General features: G+C 46.4%; 2 protein-coding genes and 2 long non-coding RNA genes across 4 annotated transcripts in view; 3 read left to right on the forward strand and 1 right to left on the reverse strand.

The window, feature by feature from the left end:
• The window catches only part of LOC149335007 (barrier-to-autointegration factor-like), a 49305-nt gene extending 30995 nt beyond the window's left edge, over window positions 1-18310 (reverse strand). Inside the window, exon 1 of the mRNA XM_089551712.1 lies at window positions 18161-18310. The gene's annotated coding sequence lies outside the window, so the exon portion shown is untranslated. The remainder of the gene's footprint in view (window positions 1-18160) is intronic.
• Window positions 449-3111, forward strand: LOC149335009 (uncharacterized). The gene is made up of 3 exons (XR_016283994.1): window positions 449-1038; window positions 1263-1352; window positions 2445-3111. It is a non-coding gene; the product is annotated as an uncharacterized LOC149335009 (long non-coding RNA).
• LOC149335010 (uncharacterized) lies at window positions 7303-9922 on the forward strand. The gene is made up of 2 exons (XR_016283993.1): window positions 7303-7747; window positions 9751-9922. It is a non-coding gene; the product is annotated as an uncharacterized LOC149335010 (long non-coding RNA).
• The window catches only part of LOC149335011 (uncharacterized), a 41899-nt gene continuing 29346 nt past the window's right edge, over window positions 14136-26688 (forward strand). The window contains exons 1-2 of the mRNA XM_089551703.1: window positions 14136-14819; window positions 16883-17085. The gene's annotated coding sequence lies outside the window, so the exon portion shown is untranslated. The remainder of the gene's footprint in view (window positions 14820-16882; window positions 17086-26688) is intronic.

Here is a 26688-nt window from a genome sequence, read left to right on the forward strand (position 1 = left end):
GTTGAAATTTCTCGCAGCAATATCACGCGGCAATATCAGTATTTAAAACTGTTACTGTGCCTGACATTGAATCAATAATGCTGCAGCATTTACATCGCTTTTTTAGCCGGTTCTATGACTGATTTAGAAGTACAGGAAGGGCAGTTTATTGATATATATTTCGCAGTGCCTTCTGTACGCGGTAGTAAATGAGAGCTGACGAGAACTTCCGAATGATGCTCGTAACTTTAAGCTGCAGCTGCTCTGAAAACTATTCTGTTGCATACGCCACACATTTACGGCAGCATCTGCGTAATTCATACTGCGTAATAGCTGGCTGCATTAAAAGCTTCAAAGGGATACTGCAAGGACTGACAAGACGAGTCTAGCCGCGCTCGTTGTCTCCGATAACGGAAGAGATGTGCGCACGCCGAAAGCGCGGAAAAATACGTGCCACAAGGGAAGAAAGGCGCATGCAAAAATAATAAGCTACCAGCACATTGCAACGACCAAAGGTTGTCGCCCGCACGCGGGCGGCTTGACCTTGGGACACTACTGGGAACGCAGACGTTCTTTCAGTCAGCGGAGAAAAGGAAAAGAGGGGAAGCGCGGGGTCCGGCGGAACGAAAGAAAGGCACGAAGCATGGAGGAAGGAAAACCTCCTCTGTAATTCCTCTATGGTGCGAAGCAAGCTTTGGAAGCGATGGCTGACGATGGGTTGTAGTTTCTCGTGGTTTCTCCCTTCTCTCTCTTCAGGTCACGTGCCTGTCTATTTGGATTGGCCGCTCGCGTAGAGTCGAAGACGAAGCCGCTGTTTACCGCGCCTGGGTGCCGTCGTGCTAGTCGCGACGCGCATTCCTCTTTTCATCTTGTAGTACGGGCCTGTGTGCGTTTAGGTTCTGTTCAGCGATTACTTCATCGTGCAAGCTTCATCGATGTGTGACGCTGCAGTGGGCGACATCTTCGCGAAAGAGTCAACGTCTGAAAGAAACAGCGCACGCCAGATCGTCGCGGCGCCCTCATCGTACGGATTCTTTGCGCCCAATTTCAACCGTACAAGTAAGTGACATTTTCGTTTGGTCATACGGGTTGTTTCCTGCCATCAAGTTATGGTGTGTTCAGTACAGATTTTTTTATCATGGATTGTGTGCGCGAGCCGCTGCTTGTTGCTATTTTCTTGTTTTGAGCCGGTCGCGTGCGGCCGGAGGGAGCCTATCGTGTACAACACACGATCGCAGCGGCGCAATCTGCCGGCGTCTTTCTCATGCTTTCTTTCGCTACAGGCCCTGATCCTTCGTCTGCCGTGCGAAAGAACATTGCCGGTCGTCTCTTCAACGCCAAGTATTTGTCCCTGCTCACGACCATTCAGTAAGGTAAGTCCAAGCCGCAGTCTCCGTTCAGAAAGGGGCGAGTAAATTAGGGTGCGCGCTTCTGTGGCACGTACTGCGCGCAGTGCTCACATCTACTGCAGCACTGTATATGTGATTCTTATTGGACCATAATCCCTTTGTAATTTTAGCGCTGCAAGGCAACTCCTTCTGCCAGGCCGCTTTTTTTTTTTTTTGCGAATGGACGGCGTCAATTTTTTTTTCTTTATCACGGACTAGCAAGCAAACGATAAAACAGTAAACGTGAAATTTATTTATGCATAGGCACGAAATTAGCAGCTCATTTGTGCTCTGCGCTTCCTGGCATGCGGCCGTTTTCGCTTACACCTTGCAATATTTTTGCTAACCCAGAATGTGACTTATCATGCCAGCAGTTTTACTGCATTCGAATGGCAAGATGCGCTTGCTAATGCTGTTAAGTTGATATGTAACTGGCTCTTCACTCAGGCTGAGAACTAATAGAGAAAAGTGAACTTGTTTAGTTCTTTTTACTAGTGAAAAGGTCGGGGCTAGTTGGTGGCCAAACATTAGCTCACAAAAGCGTACAGTCTATGTCACCTCTTTTTGTGCTCTTGTATTCTCTTATGAAAGAGGGAGACTTTAGGTTTGATGTCGCTCTAAGAGGTTGAATAGAAGAATACGCTAGTATCTAAGCTTTTCTGTTTAGAACAATAAGGATTTTGGTTGCACTGCTGTAATCTGTCAACGAAAAAGAAATTCTGTAATGAATACTGTCAATCTCGTAAGCAGTAGCAGTATAGTTCTTTCTTTTTTCTGCAGTGGCTGTTAGAAAATATGTTAATTATGTTAGGCACTTAGTGGCAATTCACTGGTAATAGGCCATTGTGCTGTGGAAGTTTGTGTAGGCTTACTGTGCCTGTGCATTGCGTCAATTATGCCTCTTATAAATATGTGGCAAGTGCTGTAATGGATAAAATTTGGAATAAAAAGTTGTTTGTTATTTTCAAAATATTCCTGTAGTTTTTTGAGCATTTGTGCTGCCATTACATGGTTTAATGAACATATAAGTTATCACTAACCATTACACTAACGCTATAAATGACGCCTCTATTGCAGTGCACCTGGGAGAAGGAGGGATGCAAAGGTGCACAACCATTGTTACTCCTAGCACCGAAGTTCAGCCTGGATTCTTCAAAACCGTACAAGTGGCCGGGACTAGATGTGTGTGGTATGTATGTTTTTATGTAATTGGGACATTGTTGCAAGTTCATCATCACTTGATGTCCATCCGTGAACATAGTATGCTATGTTGCACAGCTGCAGCCATTCTATTACAAAGATTTTAGAGCTTTTCAATGTTTTCGAGGACTTAGTTCTGGAAGAATTTCTGAATAATGGTTTGATTAATTGTGACCACTTTTTATGGCATGAAGTATAAATGCAGTTTTTTTTCTGCAAAAGTAGGCTGGACTTCAGCAAAGATTTCATATTGAATTAGTTTGAGAGGCGCTGCCTACAATCCATGTTGCTGACGTCAGAAAAAAATGACACAATTATGGTAATGCTTGGCAGGGTGGCATGCTACCAAGCTAATATGACTAGCACCGTTTATGCATGTGAAGCTTAATGTGATATGCAGCTACGTGAGGCTGTTAATCTTCTTTGCACTGTTCACACTTTCTTTTTGAGTAGGAAGGTGCTGTTCACTGATGTGAATAATTTCCAACAACTCACATGAATCCATATTAGTTTTATTTCACATCGGAGTGAACTTAAAATTTAATTAAGCTCACGCTCCCTGCATGTGACAGCAGATATGGAAGGCAACTGTTTTAATAGCCATTCTTGAATGCTGTCAGTCAGTGTTTACAATTTCATTATGCTAAGCATCTGAAAAGATGTGTAAAGGTAACATTCTATTGTGCCAGCAAAATGTAATTCATGAGAATTACTGCTGCTGCATATGCTGCAAGCATTGGATGAAGCAGCACTGTCTAAATAAAAAGACGAGATTTGTAATTTCCTCAAGCAAAAATAGTGCTTTAGAAGGAGACTGTTCTATGCTGCTTGTGTAGTTAATGTAGTCTGTCAGTGAAGGCCAGTCCATAACCAAAGCTTTTTGCACAGGCATAATGTAGAGGTGTAGTATAAAACAGGCTATGAACGTGAATAAAAAGTATCTATTATAATGTGGTCCAAATAATTTTTTGGGTATGACGTTACCTCATGCATGGAGACAATTCTTTAGATGTGTAAGTTGCCCTTGCTATTATTTCACATTTAGCCGAAAGCTTTTCTTTGTTTTCCAGGAGTGGTACACTAAGATTTATAGTGCATAGCCTTTGTGCATAGGCCTTTCACCAGGTATTTAAACTGTATAGAAAGGCTGTGACAATGGAATGCACCCAAAAATGCAATCACAGGGACAAGCTTCTTGCTGTTTGCTAATTGGAAATGAATTCACAGGTAATATATGCAGGGAAAATTACTGTTGGAAGTATCACTCATTGATGCTCAGATAATCACCTGCACTTCCCTTTTAGGAAGAAAATTCACTGTATGGGCAACAAAACATATAATGGCATCAGAGACCAGAGACATATTGTTAGCAAGGGCTGCATGAAACCTTAACCACTCTAGATACGGAGAAATAAAAACACGAGAATGGAGGGAAGGGTTTGTTAAACGGCATTTCATTTTAGTATCACCTTTTAGTAGCTTCCATTTCATGCACATGTTTTTCTGTTTCTCGATATGACCCTCTTCTTAGTCTGGCATCCGGGATGCCTACAGCCTGACCGTGCAGCTGGGCACAATAGTCTGGATTTTTCCTGAGAAGCCAGTGTGCTTGTGATAATGTCAGCATATGTGAGTGATTAAGTAGCTGCCATTTAGGACATGTTTTGTTTTTCCTGCATATCTTTTCCGACTTTGGTTCTCAATAATAAACAGAAGCCTGCACTTGTGGCATTGTTTTCATGCATTTCCATTTATCCCTGCCTTTTGTGTGGTTTACACTTTTAGACCTGAATTAACTAAGCCCATGGTCACGTCGTCTGAGCTTTGTGGTTGCAAAATTCATTATGTGTTTTCTTCTCTGTGCAGGTCAAATGGTACATACTGCCTCCACCTGTATGAAGAAGACTGCCAGGGTCATTGCTGTAATATGGTGTAGCATGTGGCAAAATAAATATGACGGTATGTTTCTTTCTCCCATTCGTTTATGAATTCTTTGTGTACATTCTGCAGTAGTACCTGCACCTGAACACACAATGACACAGACCATCTCACATGAAAGATTCGTCGCAACATTTTGACACTGCCTGCACTTCTAGAAAGACTCGGGCTTCTACCATATGGGTCAACTTTAGTTCTGCATTCAGTGGGCAGGTTTACGCTACAGAAGGGTAATAATGCTCTCGTGTGGACAGTATAAATACACCACCGAGTAGTGCATAGATACCCCTTGCAGTAGGGCATTACTTTGTACCACTAGAAGGGTAACTTTATCCATCATGTAAGGGTATAAGCTTGCACCACAGGGGTGCAAACTTTGCTCTGTTTATGACGGTATAAGTTTAGTCTTTGACAAAGTAACTTTGCACTTCTATACGTAGCATAAATTTACCTGCTAAAGGTGCAAACTTGCACCTTGCATGCTAGGATATGTTTATGCTTTCCTCAGGCTAACATTTACCCCTTTTAGAAAGGCATAATGTTATACCTAACTGGTTTAAAGTTACTCTTCTTATGTCAGTGCAAGTTTAGGCTATTGGAGCGTAACATTACTCTATGTGCGAGAGCATAAATACTTAGTCTCCAAGAAACAGCGTAACCTTACCCCCAAAAAGGTGTCAGCTCAGCGACAAGTGTTTTACCCCTCAAAAAGACTAAGATCACACCTTTTTTTCTTAGAGTGCACTCGCTTAGGCGGGCTTGTTTTATGCGACGTGCGTATTTTAAGGCGGAAGCCTTTAATGTCTCATCGTTGTAAGCAGGAGCTGTCGACAGAAATGTCACGCTTTTCAATTGGTCGAAACGGTCGTGACGCCACAGTGCGCGAATTTCAAATGGGGCCAATTGTACTTTGCCTACTAACCATGCAACCAATTAAAGGGATCGTATAGTGATGCTCCAAGTAAGTCTGACTGAGTTTAGTTAATTGCTTACTTAACCAGTTAGTCTAATTAACCTTTCTAGTCAGACCAGATAAATAAAACCGAGTAAGAAATTGGCCGAGCTTGGGAATCGAACCCCGGTCTCCGGCTTGCGAGTCGAGCACGCTACCACTCCGCCATGCCAGCTCGATGGTTTAGAATGAACAAAGGTGCGTCTAGTGAATACGGTGTCTTCGTTCACTCCCATCTTCCTCCCTTCCCGTTACGGCGAGGTTTAGGTGTCCACCGAGATATGAGAGACAGATACATTTCCTTTCCTCAGAAACCAATTTACCGACGAGCAACGCGTATTTGTCCGCGTTTCAGATTGGTCCAAATTGTCGTGACGTCACCGCGCGTGAATCTTGATGGGTGTCCACCGAAATATGTGAGACAGTAGGACCATTTTTTTTACCTACACTTGCTACACTAGTGTATCAAGTGTATCATAAAATCATGATACACTTGCTACACTAGTGTAGCCAGTGTAGGTAAAAAAAAATGGCCCTACCTACTGCGCAACTTCCTTTCCTCAAATACAATTTTCGACTAGTGTCTACTGAGATATGTGAGACAGTTAATGCGTAATTTTCTTTCCTCAAATACAATTTTCATTTTCTTCATTATGGCCCCTCTTTCTTCTTTCACTCACACTTCCTCCCTTCCTGTACTGTGCGGCTCAGGTGTACACCGAGATGACAGAGAATTACAGCCCCATTTCCTTTCCACAAAATGCGTTGCGTTCAAAGGGCAACGCATCGCGCCGAACGGGTGGCGGCGTTCCTTGGACTCCATGGCAGCACTACAACACGCTGTCGCGTTCCACTCCTAAAGGCGAAGCTTAAGCGTCATTAATTGGCAGTTAATTAATGCACCAACATAACGTGAAGTGAACAATCGCGTAGCAGAATGCAGCACTCAGGCTTTCGCCTTTCACCACTTTAGCCGCTAAAGTTCCTGGTACTTTTAATTTGATGTGATTAGAAGCCTGCTTGGGGGAAAAAATGCGTTGTCGGTCATAAAATTTGCCCACTGGGTGTAGAAAAGGGATGTCACCTGACCGGAAGTGGCAACTATACCGCCTGTTCCGTATTTATCTGTCCGTGTTAGAAAAAATTCTCCTGCGCAAACTACTGGACTGTACGGGCTGAAACGCCGATTACAAGGTACCTTATGATAGTCTTCGTCTTTCAATATGCAATTTAACATCTAAACTTCCCTACATTTTCAGGAATCGGCGAAAAACTGCATTCGGCTGCGGCACAACTTTTCGTCCAGGCGAGCAAAGAAGCCAATCTGACAGACTGCGCCATCTGGCGAGCGGTGTTAATTTCAAGGAGCAGACGACACGCACATCCCAAGCATGATCCCAAGAAACCGCGCGAGGTGCGCATTCCAGCCCCAAGCCGTGACATCGGTTGCCTCACCGCTCGCCAGATGGCGCAACCTGTCAAAGTGGCTTCTTTGCTCGCTTGGACGAAAAGTTCTGCCGCAGCCAAGAAACTCTATGGCCGCAGCTGTATGCAGTTTTTCGCCGAATCCCGAAAATGCAGGCAATTTTATATGTTAAATTACTTATCGAAAGACGAAGACCATCATAAGGTACCTTGTAGTCGGTGTTTTGAGCCCATATAGTTCAGTAGATTGCGCAGCGGAATTTTTCGTAACAGGGACAGATAAATACGGAACACGCGGTACGTCTCGATGTTGCATCCGTGTCACTACCTTTAGACACTTAGGGGAAACTTTTTTTATCTATTTTTTAACCAGCAGTTTAAAAAGCTCCTATTTTATATAACAGCTGCATCTTAGCGGTACCAGCGCCATCTTGAATTCTCAAGGCCTGCGCGCTTTCCTTTTCCCCTGCTCTGACGTCAGCCACTTTGACCGCTGACCCAGCGCCCCCACCTGCCCCACCGCATTCCTCCGACACTGAGACGTCTCCTTTCTTCCCTCAACCAGTTTTGTACCCTTCCGTTGTCGTGTAGCCGGACGTCTCAGCGTGCGCTGCTGCGTTCCATTGCTGTTGCGTTCATGAGTGCTGGCTAGAAAATTGCTTGTGATCGTGATACATAAATTTTTGCGTGTCCCGCACCTGCTGTGGAAACGATGGGTCGCTGCTGCGTGCCCAACTGCAAAGGAAATTACGACAACGGGCCAAAAGTGCGTGTGTTTTCATTCCCAAAAGACGCCCGTAGGATTACGTGGGAGCGTGCTGTTCGTCGAGACGACGTCGACATACGGACTCTGCGAGATCCTAAGGTACGTTGTCTGCGCATTGAAGCTATCGTTGAAGACTAATAATTTATCACGGTGCTAAAATATGGGCAAGGTGTGGTTTTAAAATTGATGGAACGCGAAGTTTTCCCTAGACTGCTGGTATCAGTAAATATTACAGCTTTGTCTCTTATGTACCAGGCAGTGTTCTTGTGTGGTTGAATAGATAGTTTTTCAAGTTCAGTGCGGGCGTTCATGTCTTGGTTAATTAAAAAAAAACTCTGCCTCTCCCGTAACCGAGAGTAGAGTAAGCATGAAATGTTTACGGGCATAATGCGAAGCGCACGCGGACACGACGAGACGCAGGCCTGACAAGAATGTATATGCAGCGCGTTCGAAACTGTCCGAAGTGCGTAGAGGCGAAAGCGTTTTCAGCACCACTTTGAGTATGTGACCAGCGCCAATGTGACACTGGTGATGTTACCACTGGATTACGTCACACATAATTCATGACGAAGTAATGACAAATTACTGATTAGTGTGTAGTGACTGATTAATGACTGAATACTAATAAACTGCTAATTAATGACGCTTAAGCTTCGCCTTTAGGAGTGGAACGCGACAGCGTGTTGTAGCGCTGCCAGGCAGTCCGCGGAACGCCGCCACCCGTTCGGCGTGATGCCTCGTCTTTTGAACGCGACACTTTTTGGGGAAAGGAAATTACGCAGTAATTCGTAATTCTCTGTCATCTCGGTGGACACCCGAGCCGCACCTTACAGGAAGCTAGGAACGCCACCACCCAGAGCCGTATATTCCCTTCGGGAGAGTTTGGCGGAGGGGCGGGGCCAACAGCCATCCAAATTTAGCGGCGGCGCGGTCAGCCATTTTGTGCCGAGGCGCCCGAAGCTCTCCTTGGCGGGCGTGCTAGCGCTGCGCCTCTGGCGAACTTTTATCGAAGAAAATAACCGCAAATAACGTGCGTATTTGAATGTTCACAGAAAGATAGCCTTACAGAAGCCGAGTTTAACATGCTTCAAAAGCAGGATTGCCTGGGCGTGCGCCAATACGCTCTGTGTTGCGGTTCTGGTTCGCGGCAGATCTGCAGTTGTGTGCCAGCTTTGTGGGCTGCGAGAGTTTATTTCATTTTAACCGCATAAACCAAATGAACATTGTTTTTTAGGCGCTTAGGTGTCGTACGTGCGGCATTTCGTTATGTCGGACGCTTATGTCGGACGCGGCGCCGTGCTCGATTCTTGTCGCCTTGCGGGAAACGGTAAAGTGCGAACCCTTTCTTCTGCGAGTTCGAGCCGCCCACTGCGCTGCAGGCTCCCATTGCGGTCTCCGTGCTGGTCCGCGAAAGGTTACACGGCCGATAAGTGCACGAATAAACAGCAAAGATGCAGCAGGGTGGTCACAAGGGAAGCGCAACTGCTGACAGCACCACCGCCTACACACAGAGGGAATATACGGCTCTGGGCGCGATGCCTTGCCCTTTGAACGCAACGTTTTTTGAGGACAGGAAATGGAGCAGTAATTCTCTGTCATCGCGGTGGACACCCGCACCGTAAAGCATTTCATGCTTAAATATTGTAACAGGGTGAGCTCACGGGCTAGTTGGTTATTCATAATAATGTTTCAACAGCGCATGCTACACAAGGACAGAAGACGAGGAAACACACACACAGCGCTAACTGCAACTTTATTTGCAGTCAGCGCAAATAATAATAAAGTTGCAGTCAGCGCTGTGTGTGTGTTTCCTCGTCTTGTGTCCTTGTGTAGCATGCGCTGTTGAAACATTATTTTAAATATTGTGGCATGTATGTGCTTTTTGCACGCGTTATTAGAAATCCGAAATTATAATTCCGTGCATTATCAAACGCACAGCTAGTCTGATACTCGATAAACATTGAGAAGGCACTGGCAGCAGTTATTTTTTGTGACTCGTTTGGAGACCAGCCGGCGCTTGCATGCCGGTCGCGTAGGAGGGCTTAGAGAGTCTCGCTAAATCTCGTGAAGTCTCGTACGGTGCCCGGATGTTCTCGTTTCAGAGCCCGGATGAGTGGAACCTTCCACTGGGTCTCGGCGTGACGTCACCACACTGCCGACAACGGGAGCTAAAAGCATTTCATGGCACACAAACGGAAAAAGCTTTTCCATTTGTAAATATGTATATAATTTGTAAATATGTGAATAAAGTCTTGTGGCCACTGTTCCTTTCGATCACTGACGTTTCTTTCACTGAAGTTTCAAATCTAGATATGCTACGCGAAACATATACCGCTAAACGTTTCCAGCAATCCCTTCATTAAGTACGATGAAAACCCACCCATTCAATGCATACCTTTCTTCATTTTAGCCCAATGCAATTAAAAAGCAGGCGCAAAAATTTTACCCCGCATCAGTACCGCCCGCACTCCGCGCGTGCCCCGGCACGGGAGGAGACGCGGGGAGTGGCGGCTGGGTCAAGTTCGGTGACGTCACGGAGGGAGCGCGCAGGCCTTAAAGTGTCTAGGTGGCTTTGGCGGTACCCACCTATGCGGCAGAAAGCGTGGAGTATATCGAAAAGGGTTCGGCTTAAGTTAAGGACAACGCAACCAGCTATGGAAAGGAAATTGATGGGTGTAACGTTAAGAGATCGGAAGAGGGCGGAGTGGGTGAGGGAACAAACGCTGGTTAATGACATCCTAGTCGAAATCAAGAGGAAGAAATGGGCTTGGGCAGGGCATGTAATGCGAAGGCAAAATAACCGGTCGTCCTCATGGTTAACGGAGTGGATTCCAGGAGAAGGCAAGCATAGCAGGGGGTGGCAGAAAGTTAGGTGGGCGGAGAAGATTAAGAAGTTTGCGGGGATAGGATGGCCGCAGTTGGCACAAGACAGGGTTAAATGAATAGATAAGGAAGAGGCCTTTGCCCTGCAGCGAGCGTAGTGAGAATAATGATGGTGATGATGATGATTTTTTAAAACTTCCTTCTGCTTGCCAGGGGCAGTGATAGTGGCGCAGTTAGAGGCAGTCATTTTCTCGGGTTTTGGACAGAAGGACAAAAATCTACGGACAGAGGTTAAAAAGAGGTAGTTAAATGTACTCCATCATTAAACCTTTAGAAGGCCGGGAAAAAAGCATTCGGTATCAAATACACCCGCGTGCTTTGAGGTTGCAGTGAAGCGCCTAAGATTAATCCGGAGACCTTCAGTGCGGCGTTCCCCATAGCCCGTGCGTCGCTTCGGGATGTTGAGCCACACATACCATTCCATTTTGTGCTTCCTTCCTTGCCGCTCTCAGAATACAGGCGTCACAACCATGGTCACAAATTCTAATGACTGTAAGCAGATTTTTATAGCATCTAAACATTTTATACATACGGCGTCAGCGCAGACCACTAATTCTTACCCAGGACCCGAAGCGCAAAGGAAGGTACACAAGCGTCGTGCGGTGGGTAGGGTGTCTCGACGCGTATCACACACCGTTGACGAAGAAATCAATTTGCTGTAGCAAATGATTTAATGGCCGAAATATTTACTTTAAGAAGCCCATACAAAGAACGTCAAGACGGGGTGGGGCGGGCTTGAGCCCGAACATCCTTATTACAACACTGCAGAGGCAGGCGGATGACCACAGCGCACTGAGCGCGAGCAGTTCACGTCCGTGTCGCTTTCGGTACGAAACGTTTCAGCGATGGCTGCGGGAAAGCTCTCGTTGCGGTATCAGATAACGGTAGAAGCGCGTGACGGTGGTGACCTGAGGAGCGGACAAAGAGGTGACTCCGCGTGTGCGCTGCAGAAATGTTGACGTAGTCGCCCTTTTTCCGCGGTAGGGTCACCTTCATCTCGGCGGAAGATATATGTGCTTGGAAAAAGTGGCCTGACTCTCTTCGCGTGCTTTGAGCACACCTAGCAACGACCGGTGTTTGCTTGGAAAACGCACGGACGCAGGCGGGGGAGATAAGATAATGCTAGAGCGAGGTCACTGCTACGAAGGACTTGCTCACCACGCTGAATCAGGAAAGGAGAGGGAACGTTACACAGCAGGCAGTCAACGCCATCAGTGTGTTCTGGTGAAGCCTCCTTTTCTTTGCCTCACGTTACTGTTAGTATAGAAGGCATAGAAAGAGCATTTTTTATTAGCATGCATTTGTGCTTCAAAAACACTCAAACATGAGCAGAGGAGTAGCGCGATTGAAGAAGATGTCACATACTGTTTGACCCTTGCCCCCGTATCACTTCAGAGGCTCAGGTAATACCGTGCAATATACGCACTTAACCCATGAAACAGTCATAAACAAAGCGCTGTTATTGGCACTACACCCTGTAGTGATAAGACTACGCTGATCATGCACTTGCCTCGTGCCCAGCCTGAGCCCTGTTTTGTTCTGTGGACTTACCTGAGGAGTTACCAAGAAGGCCGAGTGCGGTGATGTCTATTAGATAAACACACACTTGACATTTTTAGGCCTGAGAGCAAATTCCTTTAAAAAGCACTCGAGGTGCTCGGGACCGTCGTAAAGTTCTGCGTCTGGCTGCGATTTCTATGGGCTACCTCAGTGTGGTTTTAGGACCGTGCAGTGCGAAGACATCCGCCTGCTATAGAGTGATGCTGCGGTTGTTCTAGGAATTTACACTCTAGTTGCGCTGGTAAAGAAACACGTAGAATACAAACAGAAGAATATTCCCTGCTAGAAGTCTTCTTAGCAACGCCGGCTCAAATTCAGGCATTTACTTCGAGAAAGTGCTGACGGCCGAATTGCCTTCAACTTGTAGTTTCCAGCGACAGGTTTTACCTTTTGGACTTCTTGTGACAGCGAATAACGGTGCTATGAAAAGTGATGCTTTAACGAGACTAGTAATGAGAGCGACAACTAACAGAAGAGCCACGTCATATCTCAGGCATATCCGGCTTGTCGGGAACTGTCAGCCGAGGCTACATGGCTGAACTGAGTGGCCAGTTCTGGAGATAACATTATGACCAATAAGGGAGAGATAGTGATAACACCGTACAGATAGCTCACGAGCCTCACAAATGACTGCCAGAATGCTGCACAATGCTGCCAGAACGGCTTGATTAGGTGCAGAAATAAATAAGCAAAACAGGCAGCGAACAAAGGCCACCGTTCCGCAGTTTAGGCGATGTTTCAGCTGCGAGACCTGATAGGCAAGAAAATAATAGGAACGCTCGTCGTGTTTTATTGCGAAAGAACCAATCCGTTATGGAGACGGTCACGCCTATTTTCTGCTAGAGTAACAAGTTCACTAACAAGCTTAAAATGAACTCTGGTTCATAGTCTGCGGACGCTTCCTAATTAAATGAATAAAGCAAAATTTAGATAGCTTCTTAAAAACATTAAATATGTTGCTTTCATCCTTTATAAAAACATTAAATGTGTTGCTTTCATCCTTTATATGAACACCTTTTTTTCCCCCATATTTGCGCACTGAGACGAAATGTCCGCATATCGAGTGCCCGCACAAAGTAGCAAGCATCCTGGGCATTTTCGCTTCTCGCTTATCAGCTTCTCAGCAATTCCAGTTTTCAAAACCATGCCCCCCGAAACAAAAGCGCTACACTTTTTGAGTCCGGGGACAAAATAAGAGTATATTTAGTCGCCATGCTTTAGCAAATTTTTATTTTAAGGCGAAAGACTTTAATGGCTCATCGTTGCCATGAACAAAATGCGTCCTGCTTTTGACGGGTGTCCACCGAGATATGCGAGACAGTTACTGCGCAATTTCCTTTCCTCAAATACAATTTTCATTTTCTTCATTACGACCCCTGTTTCTCTTCCTTCTTTCACTACCACTTCCTCCCTTCCTGTACGGTGCGGTTCAGGTGTCCACCGAGATGACAGAGAATTACAGCGCCATCTCCTTTCCTCAAAAAGCGTTGCGTGCAAAGGGCAACGCATCGCGCCGAACGGGTGGTGGCGTTGCGTGGACTCCCTGGCAGCGCTACAACACGCTGTCGCGTTCCACTCCTAAAGGCGAAGATTAAGCATCATTAATGGCAGTTACTCTTTAGTCATTAATATGTAATTAGTCATTAATTAGATTCGTCATTACTTAGTAATTGGTCATTAATTATGTGTGACGTCATACAGCGAGACGTTACCAGTGCCACAGAGGCAGTCAAAGTGGTGCGGAAAACGCTTTCGCCTCTATGCACTGTGGACAGTCAAAGTTCCCCCTGAATTTTTTTGAACAGTGCGCCTAGCAATAAAAGACCTTCGTGAGGTAGGAACCCATGCTTGCAAAGCTTGCTTTGGAAGCTAGCGATGGATGTGCCCTCTAGGGAACAGAAATAGCCTATAGAGCGTGGATAAGGCCTCTGCAGCGGCGGATATTGCCTCTGATAAGAATCCACTAAAGTGCATACTATGCGCCAGCTGGGGAGGAGTGTGAGATAAGCGGGACAGAGTGCGGTGCAGATAAATGCTGCGCCTCTTAAACGCTTATCTCCACACGGTCGGTTGCCGGCAGCGCGGTCTTCAGTGGTACGTGAGCTCGTCTGGATACTTCGTGGGCAGTTTCAAACTCCTGCGCGCACTTAGGAGGCTGTAGGACTGAAAGAGCAGCCGTCCTGGGCAGGCCTTTAGCTTATGTGAGTACCACTCGTAGTGTAGTTGTAGAAGTGAGAACCAAGAAACAATACCATATAATTCTATTAGTTTGCCCAGGGGATCCCACTTCTGTCAGGTCATTCGATGCCCAATTGAGTCAAGTTGGATCTTTATTGTTGCGTATATCTTGCTACAGTTTGACGCTGTACGCGATTCGACTTTTGCGCAGTTATCGAGACGTAGATAATATCGGCCGCTAGAAGTAGACGAATTGTGTTCATAAAAAAGCAAACTACAAGTTTTTCATTTCGTCATACGATGTTCATTGTTTCATGTTTCGCTAGAAGTCGAAGCAAGGGGCTGGACAGCAGCAGAATAACATAAAGCTTTGAATAGCAGGCTTTCAGGGCATTTAGCTTCATGATTGAAGCTGCAGTGCAGATGCTAGTTCATTTGTGATATGTTTGGTGAGGAGAAGGAAGGAGAGTTGGGAACCAGCGCGTTACGTAAATCTGCGTACTGCAAATCCGTATACGGTAGAGAAAGAAAGGCGCAACAAGTCAAGCAGGTAAGAGGCCTCACTGTATATGTTGCGCTTGAAACATGCCTTTCTTTTAGCACCGCATTGCCCCGCTTATCCCGTAAGGTGCAGACGGTAACAACATCGATAGCTTTTGTTGCTGTTCGAAAGAGAACATGAGATCCTAACTGTGTCCTGCAAACCGCGTTTCCTAAGCATTTCTGAAAGTAATGTAAATGTCTCAAGCGGAAGACATGCAGAGGGCATGCTGTTAGATCTCTCAACGAATATCCTGCCAGCTAAGCAACCTAAAATTTCAGCATATGTACCGCTACGTGAGACAAGGTATGAATATGAATTCTGAAAGTGAATGTATTGTATGTTCTTGAGCATAGGTACACATATTTATGCTTTCAAAACCTTCAGGAGTTCGCCTAATGCAGAAATTTTAATCGCGCAGTAGTAACATTGTCCTCGTAGACGTGCTATATATTTTTATACATTTCTGCATTCCAGAACCCAGTAGCGTCGAAAATCAGAAAGTTCAGAACTTTTAACTCTCATTTTTCACAGCTTAAGCATTGCTGGGTTAAACCTGCCTCTATTTTCCGGTAGTGATGTCCCATGCCGTAAGGGAAGGGCTTCTTAATTACATCCAAAAATTCCTATCTCAGGCTCTTTGTCCCTGCCGCAGCTTCAAAACTTCGCCAGATTAGAAAACTGATACGATTTCAAACATTTAAACTTCCTGAAACTAAGTAAGAAATCCCTTTGTGACTAAATTTTACTTGTCAATTGTACTGATAAAGAAGAGATTTCCAGAATGGAACTTCACTGCTTTCCAGTAATTCTAAAGTCTACTGCTCACTGTAGCAAAATAAATGCACTGAAATGTCATATTAGGGAATGAGAAAATGCTTGTCTGAAACGGGTAATTAGTTGGGCAGGCTCGAGGTTGAGGTTGTTGCAAGCTGCAGGCGGGGTTAGCCTTGCGGATTGTGCCGGCAATTGCTCCACCGTAGCGGCACTTAAATGCTAAGGTCCACAGATCAGGCACATACCCCAGATCTGACCGATCTACGTAGGTCTAAATACAATCACCTGCAACAGTCAATAGTCAACTCCAACTGTAATTACCTCGAGTCCATATCCGAGTCCCAGAGGAACTTTAAAAGAAGGCGGGAAGCATCCTTTCTACATTGACTGTTTTCCGCGCGGGTAGACAATGTACCGAAGGGCAGGATCGAAGTGTGATGCTGCTCTCAGCTGCTTCCCACAAACACTACAGTTAATTTGAAGATTCCTATAGGTACAAAATCACAGCGTACACCACATCGAAGTTGCAGCTTTTGATATAATCTCGCTAGTTGGCCTCTACAGCAATAGCCCAATTAATCTCTTGCTTGCTTCCGCCTCTGTACGATCTAGACACACATACAGGGCTTTTAGCTACTGGGCGCCGACACTGACGAGATAAGTTACGGACCAATCAGGGCACGTCGGAGGTGGTGAACAGGCGTTAGGCGAGCTTCCGAACGACTGCGCATCTCTACTTGTCTATCTGCGCAAAAGCACAGAAAGAAGCGCTTTAATAGCCATGGAAGCGCGAAGTCAGATTGTAAAGATTCAAAGTGATCCGTCCTAAAGAATTATCGAGTCAGACGCGGCCACCATTTTCGATGCGTGTTTTTGCTGCTTCTTCTTCTACAGTCTCTGGTGTGTGCCGCTGTGAATTGAGAGATGGGCTTGAAGCTGCGCGTGTTGTCGTGAAAGGCTCGTGGTCGTGCGTTCTTTTTCTCAGAAAAAGGTAGAAGGCCATCCATTCTTAGCGCTCTATCGTGCTACAAACTCTGAAAATCATCTTGCGGGATTCGGGCTAGTCTAGGTCAGTTCATGATCAGGAAAGTGATTTTACTCCCAAATAAAACCAGTGAGACGTATCTCCGAAGAAAATATGAAAGGCGGAAGCAAGACGTGAGAGCACGGGACATTAAAAAACTTGAGACCCCCCCCCCCCCCCTCTCTCTTGGTTTATGCGCATAATAAAGTTAATAAAGTTTTTTATTTCCTTCGACTGTGTCGGCAGTGAGTGATTGTTAACTGCTCGGCAGTTGCGGCATAGAGAGGAGTCTGGTACCCTGCGCACGAGCGGATTGGACGATCCTACTTCGATGGAGCACCCCCGGAGAGACCTGGGAATGTATGGCCGTTGCAGATGCAACGCGAACAGAAGGTGTAGTGGCTGCATCAGAAGCCCCGCCGGCCTAGAATCCCCGACTTGACCAGCCGAAAGCTGCGACACGCCGGTGTTCAGGTAAGAAGCGAGAAAGGAACGATCAGTTCGCTGCTTCAAACTTAAGTGACACTGAGGACAACGGTATTTAAGTTTTGTTGCCAGCAAAAATCGATTCTACGTATTGCTCTACTGGATGTACTCATGCTTGTACTGCAGCAAACGGCGCAGGTCTTACTGATAAAATTGGTTTTAAAAATTGGCAGTGGATCAGCTCTGGTTAAACCTGGAGCATTGCGAAAGCAACGAGGAGAGAGAGAGAGGCGATGGAGAGCGCACGGCAGCAGCGGCGGCCCCAGCACGCTAGCTATGCGCCGCTACTGCGCATGCGCAACTGACGAGCGCGGCGGCGGCGCCTCTGAGTCACCCGCGCAGCGACGGCGGCGGCGCGCCAGCTGCGCGCCGTGTGACGTCACTGCTCGCGCATGCGCAGTATGGCCTTTCGTCAGCTCCGCGAAATGGCTCGGCTACTCGCGAAGTGTTGCTTTCGCAACAAAATTATCGCTTCACTCCATTAGCACCTGTAACGTCAAATCTGCGAGCACAGTTTGGAAGTGAATAGCTGTGCAGCCTACACTCAGAGATTTACTTTAAGATCGGTAATTATATGTGCGCAGTTTGCTTGGGAAGACGGCAGATGGAGGCGATACTTGAACACTCTTTCTAAAAAGTTTAGAGGCCACGGGTTTTGCTTCTGAGCCACGCCGTGTGTGGCTCGATATGCATTCCCAACGTTCTATACCTCTTACAGGTAAGAAGAATTCTGGTACTCAGCACTCCGAAAGTTAGGACTTCCACGGATGCTACAGGAGCCGCACTAAACGGCTTAAAAGCGATCCCCTTGGGCTCGAAACTTTTGACAAAGGCTGCACTTCATTCTTTAGTATTTTTCCAGCTTATAAATGTTCTTATGGCAGCGCCTCTTATGATGCGATAATTCATCCATACCGATCAACTTCAGTACATCCTCGAAGTCCGTATAAGACCACGGCTGGACACATGATCCCATATATATTTAGTCACACTGGCGTGCCACGCTAACCACGCCGCTTTGTGAATTTTCTCGCGTCACCGCTTGACCTGTTTTCTTTCTTACCTTGAGTACGTGTCCCCTTGCAGACGTACGTGTCCCTTGGAATATACTCTGTCGCTGTGAGACGTTGTTTGGTTGTCGTGGGAGAGACCAAAGTCCCTCGCAAGGGGCTTTAAGAGAGTCTAGGAGAGACTACACGCACCAGCCCAGTTGTGGAGAGAAAAGGAACTTGGGATTGAGGTTTGATTTCTCCACAGTAGGTGACGCCAGCTGCGGAGCCTTGTTAGGTGAGAAGACTGCGAAGAGATGGCGCGACCTGACTAGATGCGGCGCTGACGCTGTATACATACGAGACGTGGCAGATGTTTGCTCTGTGCACGCCGTAAGCAGCAAAAATCCACTTCTTGTTATTAATTCTCTGCACAATATTGTCTACTTACGCACGTTTTCTTTTTATTCTATGCTGCTCTCTTTCTATCTCATAATGTTCAGGTCATTATTAAATCTCTCGGCGTATTGCGTAGTTGTCGCAATCTAGTTGGGCCTGCCGTGGATACCTGAAACTTAAACATTGGCTGACATTGGCTGTACATCAGTAGTATTTAAATATTAAGTGACCAATGACATTTCAGAATCAGAATCAGAATCATGTTTATTCAACATCATGTCGATGTTGGGTGCGTCGACAAAAAGCCAGTGAAAGGCTTGACAAGGCCGACGCACCCCACAGAGGCATTGCAGTGGTACACAAACTTCAGAGCACTTTCGAAGAAAAAACGAGCATACAAACAAACAAAATAAATAACAGATTTGGCATTAGCTATGCATCAATTCGGACTCCTTGTACGTACTTGTACGGACTCCTTGTACGTACTTGTACGGACTCCTTGTACGTATTTGTCACGTACTAACATGAAAGACAGTGTTTAGATGTGGCAGAATTCCTGGAACTGAACTAGAAACACTGAGCTAAAGAGGAAGGTTCATTTAGGTTTCATGATGACTTGAAAGGTGCAGCTGCCCTCCTCTGTGTTAATGGGCGTTAATAACCGTAGTTGAAAACCAATCACAAACGCAAAGGAAACGTGACATGGTGCAAAATAAAGAGTTGATTTTCTTTAAGGTACTGAAAACTTGATTTTAAGGACCCATACCTTCGTGACCTGTCACCATGTACCCGATTCGGAAACGTTTTTTTTGGAAATACCACAGAGTGCTTTTAAAAAAATTGCGATCAGTGGATATTCGCTTGTATTTATGTACCCTTATGTACAATGATCGGTGAGCGCGATGGCGATTACACGCCGGCAAAAATGAGGAAGCAGAAACTAATATAGCCTGAGCCGGCCAGACGTAATTTGACAATTTTAGTATAACGCACAGCATTAATTTACGTTTTTTTTAACTCAAGGCTACTACGACAAACTGACATTAGTCGCATCGACAACAGTTTTAGTGAACCGTGCTACAGACCGCCTATCTCACAAGATTTGCGCCGTCTGGGGAGTGGCGATAATTCGTCTGCTATTGGTTGAGAGCAAACGTTCATGGGAGACGCAGGTGCGATATGGTTCCACAAGGAGTCAGCTGCACTCACTAAAACAGGTGTGTGCTTGCTTGACAGCTGCCGCCATCTGTCGTGTGGGCCTGTCATTAACATTAACTGTCGGCGGTTTCATTTTCAGCAAGTGAAGCTGCAGAAGAGGCGCGCATGCGCAGAGATGGCTTGTGAAAAAGGTGGATTGCGACGGAGGGGTGCAACGAAATGCACTATGCGCCATCTATCAAAAAGAGCTCAATTTATTTCAATTCGGAATGCAAAGGGAGCGCCTCCCTTTACGTCTGTACGTTTCTGTACATCCAGAGGCACACTGAACAGATCGTAACCTAAATAACACAGGAGTAACACTTGAAAAAAAAAAAAGCCACTATATATTTAACAGCACATACAACTTATTTTATCGAGATGAGGTCACGTAGTGAGATATGCAGCAATAATAGGTCTCACCGAATGATAGGTCTCACATCTCACCGATTGCATAATCACCTCAGTCTCAAACGCCTTTCGGGAAGGACCACTGCATTCGACTCATCAGCCCTGCCCCGTGCAATCATTTATTGGAATAGTCTTCCTGACAACATTGTTCACATCTCAGATCATGTTATTTTCAAAGAAAAATAAGTAGCATTTTGTTCTGAAGTGTGTTCTGTAGTATGTTTTTCAATTTAGTTTTTCAATTTAGTTCTATTTTCTGGTTGGTTGCTTGTTATTTTGTATAACGACGTTAACATAACAATGTTCTACTTGTTTCTTTTTCCCACTCCAGTTATGTAACCCCCTTCACATAATGCTCCAGTCGGAGCCCGTGAGGCATTTGAATAAATAAACAAAAAAGTTTCACCGCAGAACTTTCTTCAGCTTGATTCAGGCGCTTTTGAACGCTAAATTAAAATTATAGATCCTCCTTTCATCATTATAAGTTCCCATGATTGTGGCTATATGAGTCGACATTTTAATTTCGAAAAAAATCTCTAAACAAATTTTGGTCAGGTCACGCTCCCTTCACGTTTCTACGTCTAAACGCTTACGTGGGAAACTGCGGTGGAAGTCTGCATATTTCTTGATGTTGTGTAATTTCTTTTTGCAAAGACTGCAGTAGACGGTCATATATGCTCCAGGTTACTCTGAAAACGCGGTGTCTACTGCTGGGTGTAAAACCGACAGCCTTGAGCTGAGCACTAACGCCGCACTGGAGTAGACTTAATTCTTTGAGGTAGGTAAGCGCAAAAAAAAAAAGACGAACTCAAGGCGAGAGGACGACGCCACAACACAGAAGAGAGCTGCTAACAACTGGTTTTATTTTTCGCTCCAGGGTACATATTTAAAGGCTTGTCACATCACACGCGCACAACCAGGAGGCGTCAACATTTTTTTAATATCAAAAGTTTTGATGAGTCACTCGCTAATCTTGAGTTTTGGGGCACACCAAGCAAAAAGGAATGAAAAAAAAAAACACCAGTAATGAACAGGATTGCTCAGTGAAAAGGATAAATGGAATAAAAACAATACAGGACGAATAAAAAGGTGTTCGGTGCTTTCCTAAACGCCTCTCTAGAAATGCCCGCTCCGCAGAGCATAACGTATCGAAGCATCGCTTACACACGGTCTTGTTTTTTATTTATGCGAAAGGCCTCCAGCAAAACTCTGGATTTTCTACTTGCACTTCTGCCTAGAACCTTCGCTTCTTTAAGCTGTGACACACATTTGCACTCTAAAACATGCGAAACTGAATTCGCAAGCTTGTCCTGCACACTTAAGTTTTTTGCATGCTCCCTTAATAAAGTCATTGACATTGCGCTTGAGAGCCGTCTTCTATGTTCTCCTAGCTTATATTCCTCTTGAAGCACTCTACAGTTGTCCACAAGCTCCTTACCGCAAATGCTGCAGTTCGAAGCTCGACGACACAGGCGACGTTACACGCCCGGTCAATACGGTGCCGGTGCCCCGGAAAAAAAAAAAAAATGTCCGCCAATAAACGACCTTCATTTAAGCGGTCCACGTCGGATGCGCTGAGCCTCCTCCTGCGGTCCGGGGTCTTCCGGCTGACGTCCCCTGAGCGAACGGAAAGCGAGGGACCGTGCTTCACGACGCACTCTCCCCTACAGATAAGCTAGCGCTCAGCAATTGGCTGATGGGGAAGCCAAGGGAGGCGGATTGATACGGTCGCGCGTGGCCAGTTAGTCACGCCGTCCTGGGCTACTTGTTTCTTACCGCGTATCCGCCGCGAGGGCTCAGTACTTAGGACTATCGGCTACCGAGCCGGAGTATCCGGTTTCGAACCCGTCCGCGGCAGCCGTGTTTCGATGGAGGCGAAGCGCAACAGACGCCCGTGTGCTGTGCGATGTCAGTGCTGGTTAAGGATTGTATTGTAGTAAAGCAGTAAGTTGGGCGAGTTGCTGATGGCTCACGGTGGAAAGAACGTTACTGCGCCGAAAAGCCTGTAAAAGCAGATTTCCTGTGTTTCACGAGGTTGGATTTGCCTCTTTAGCCCAGTAACGTCACGTTAAAGATCACCAGGTGGTCGACAGTATTCCAAAGCTCTCCACTACGGCGCCTGTCTCCCACCTTTGTTAAAACATTAAGTTGGGCTAGTTGGTAACGGCTTGAAGGAATCATATTTTTAGCGGTAAGAAACAGACACAACACCAAGACACACACACACAGGATACCCGCTAGACTTCAACTATCTTTACTGGACACTTGTACGACAAATATGTATCACTGAGCACACGCAGGTGCCTCGTCATCCGCATCAGGTCTAACTACGCCCTCCCCTCTCCTGCAAGGCATACGGTAGCGCAGATAAACAATCTCTTTTTCTGCCAACGCCAGGGAGGGAGTGCTTACACACATGTGCTTACACACCGGGAGAATACCACCCCTGCTGCAGAGCTGCTCGAGGAGCACTGAGCGATCATCAGGGCTGTGTAGACAAAAAAAGTGACAGCAGACTAATTTTTTATGTAGCTGGGTATGTTGTAAGAAAAATCCTTAAAAGATTTCCTTGCCCCGAATGTGCAACTTGTTTCAGCACTTCGCCTTTGCAAGCCGAGTCAAACAACAATGCCTCACTTACTCGAAATTTTGACCATGGAGGCTTAGTTTATCCATCAAAGCCAATTGAACAGCTCATAGCTAAGCTTGAGGACGCATTTACGGTGTTTTTCAGCCGCAGTGAGCTACACGCAGATAGCATGGTCACATTTCTGCATTTTCTTCAGGGACGTGAGCTTCAAGGTGTGGGCTGCGCGGAGCATGGACGTCGAATTACGACAGAAGTGGTCAAGTTTTACGCCTTGACTAGGATGCATTTCCTTGTAAAGTCGGTAAACAAAGAGCGCGGCGCGCAGCGAGAAAAGAAAAAGTTGCTGAAAATGAGCCGCTGTCAGTAGCCTCGCACAGGGCACTTCGCACAAAAAAAGGCATTAGTACATTGTTGTCATGGAACCTTGTGTAATAAAGACGTTCCACCCTGCAATTTGTGCCGCTTCCTTTTCTCATTTCGGTATCATGTACAAAATGCGTTTTTACGCTTCTTTACGGCGCAGTAGGTGACGCCCGACTTGACGCTTGCATTTGCTCCTGCCGCGGCACACTGTCGGTGTTACAGCTAGTCCGTGTCGAATCTAAATGAGAAGAGAACCTATGCCAGTGTTTGCATCGTCTTTTAACACTTTAACGCCTTGTCAAAGCAGTGATAGCAACCCACACACGATCAACCGACTGAACCAGCGACCACTACCCATAGGGGCTTCTTGCGCCCGCCCGCACGCCAGCGGGCGGCAGCGCCATCTGCCTTGAGCATAGCAAGTTATTTCAGCTGCGCCGGCCCGGTCGCGACACTAGGAAAACCTTCTAGCCTCTGTAGCCGTGGCGAGCACGGCCGCTCTCCTTCCTTCATGGTGCGCGTGTGAGGAGCGAGCGCATCGCTTCCGGTTTATATCCCAGCTGCGCGGCGCGACTCTTCGCATGCGCAGGGCGGGGCAGCGGCTGCGGCGCCATGGTTGCTATGGTACTGGTTGCCTTGGTAACGGCGCATGCGCAGTAGTGGGCCTTTGCCCGGCTCCAAGAAATTCGCTTCTGCTAGCCTAGTGTAGCTTTCGCTACAAAATATAGGAGGCTATGGCTTAGACCAAGGACTATACTGCGTAAACGTAAGCCCAAGGCATCTGTATTCCAGAACTCTTTTGAACTCTTTGAACGAATATGTGATTGAGGAATTCGATGTGCACCCGAGCAAATTACATGAGAACAGCTTTGGAGAAATCAACGCACATTTACCATGTAGCACACCACTTACAGAAGTCGAGAAAGACTTGTTAAAAAGGCTATGATCCAAAGGCGATTTTTTGCATAATTCAATTTAGTTAAATTAGATAGGATTATTAATAGTTCACCAAACACTTTACTCTTTCCTTACCGCGCCAACTAAGCATGGGTCACAGGTGGACCACTGATTACGCGTTCTAATTCAAAGCCGCCACTCGACTTTCCGCCTTACTAGGCCATGAATTAGTCCAAGAAGTCGACCTTAAGCTTTGAATTAATTAGTCACTCTGCTACGAACTGGTTAATTTTGATGCAGGTCGCGTTGTACGCAACTTTTCTGAGCGATCAAGGCAAACTCTCTGACAGCAAGGCCCTCTTACAAACGACTTTTGTGTAGTCACTTTACTGGCCTCCGAGATGAGTTTCTTTAGTGCTATAGCAGTAGCGGCGAGCCTCAGGATGCTGCGATTTGGTTTTATTTTGGACGATGATGTCCTCAAGCACCCACACCAAAAAAAAATCAGCTGCTGTGCATTGGGAAGCATTGCTTTGTGCCCGCTTTTGGTTTACTCCTTGTTTTTGCCGCTTTAAATGAAATAATAATGTTCGCATGTTCGCAGTATTAAAGACCATATTTGCACTGCGTCGTTATATGTGGCCGAAATTTCGTCCCACAATCTCTAACTAGACAATAGCTTTGCCCGAGAAAAGACCTCCCCCCACCCCCCTCCACGTCGCTGCATGGTGCTTTGCAGTGAAGCCATAGGGATGACGAGATGATGCAATGTTTTCGGGCTGTTTCTCTCAGTACATGCAACATGATTTCATTAAATAGGAATATGTATGACTGGACGCTCCCGAGGGAGTGTATTCTATCAGAAAACTGGGCTCGTGTTTGTGCACCAAAAGTGTATTTTGCCACGTATCATTGTAGTGTTAGTTCGTTCGCGCTCAAGACCGCAGGAACGGGGCGTCATCATTTTTGTTCGCGGCGCAAGAAGCGACAGGACAAATCTCGATTGATAACAGCCACTGAAGAACTGCATCTACGTTTTTCCAGATTACTGTACTTGATTTTGTAGGTTATCTCGAAGTTTCCTTGCCGGCTTTAAATTGAGCGAAGCCGCGAGCGGCGGGCATTCGTAGTTCGACGACTGACGGGCAAGTTTGTTGCTTACGCCGCTGGCGGGTCCTGCCCACAAGAGACCGCCTTGCGGCGTGCACGGGGCGTGGCGCCCTCCGCCCGATGCCCGCAATGCGGTCTTTTAGAAACGTTGCGGCACGCTATGTTCGACTGTGTAGTTGCGCGCACCTTATGGGTACTAGTGTCACGGATGTTTTTAACCCGCCTCGAAGCGCGCACTAGTTCACGCGAACTGTTCACAAATATGCTCTTGTGTGTCGGCATGTTCGTTTTGTGGCGGCAGCGTGGAGCGGCTTCCTTAAATGGGCGTCCGCAAAGAGCAATGTTTCCAATGTTGCAGCGCCTCCGCACGCGCCTCTTTGAGCACGCATGCGTGGACGCACTGTCAATGAGTGAGGCTGAGTTCTTGCGCAAATGGTCGACATATTTCATCGTCCTGCGCGGCGGTCGAATGTCGGCTTTCTTACTGCCTTATTGACGTGCTCAGTGCTGCGTCACTGCGCATGTGCTTGACTGATCAGAGCATTGAGTTCAGTAGTTTTGCTTTGTATTTTTGTTGACATTAGAAAAAAATAAACTTCTCTTTCTACGCCGCTGCCGTGCTGTTTAGTTCTTTTGCGGGCGCAAGTCAGCCCAAATAAGGAGCTTCGGTTTGCAAGTCTTGTTGCTGTCTTTCTGAACGCTGGACTGCCGTCACTAAAACGTGACGATATCATGCTTCCGGCCTTTGTAATCTTGCTCTGCTACGTGTTTTTCACTATGCACGTCAGAAGGTGTTTTTTCGCTGCGTGGATGATTATCGGCTTCCGCTTTCCGTCAGCGTATTTCACCGACGCCCCCTTTCGCCGCACTCATAGAAGAGACGAGCCATGGCTCAGCTTGGAGCTGAGAACCTGGTGATGCTTTTGGGTAACCTTTGAATCTTAATGACAATTGTCTGCAGTCGCTTACTGAACTGGTAACAAGCACTAGCTGATGCCGCATACTTTGGAAAAAAAAGTTGGGCTCCTGTTCAGTTAGCAAAAAAAGCGGCAAGGGCAGTGGGCTCGTCGCTTTGTCGTCAGCTATCTTTGGGAGAAAACATCCCTTGAGGCCACAAAAGAAGTTGGAGCTCACGCGGTTTATCACGCGCTTGTGAAGCACACGCACGGTACTCGTGGCTGGGGCGGGAAAATGAGTGAAGTACTTGAACACTGAGGACAAAAGAGCGATCGGTAAACAGCGGAGCTTGTATCCTTTTATGGGCACACTCTTGCATGCAAACTTTTGTATGCGCTGGCCGCTTTCGCCAGTTGTTCTTTGTGCCAACTTTGTACGCAGTTTACAGGGATGATCCCGGCCGCGGCGGCTGAATTTCGATGGAGGCGAAATTCTAGAGGCCCACGTACGGAGCGATGTCAGTGCACGTTAAAGAGCCCAAGGCGGTCGAAATTTCCGGGGCCCTTCACGACGACATCCTTCATAGCATGAGTCGCTTTGGGACGTTAAACCCTATAAACCAAACCAAACCAAACTAGTTTACGGGGATTGCTCTTAACAATATGGCTAGCGGCGGCCGTCGTCCTTGGTATGATCAATGAACGAATCATCTGCTGAGGAACCAGGACCTAATCTAAT

This window comes from Amblyomma mixtum, chromosome 7, assembly GCF_055824585.1.
Source record: "Amblyomma mixtum isolate Tamu chromosome 7, ASM5582458v1, whole genome shotgun sequence".
NCBI lineage: Eukaryota > Metazoa > Arthropoda > Arachnida > Ixodida > Ixodidae > Amblyomma > Amblyomma mixtum.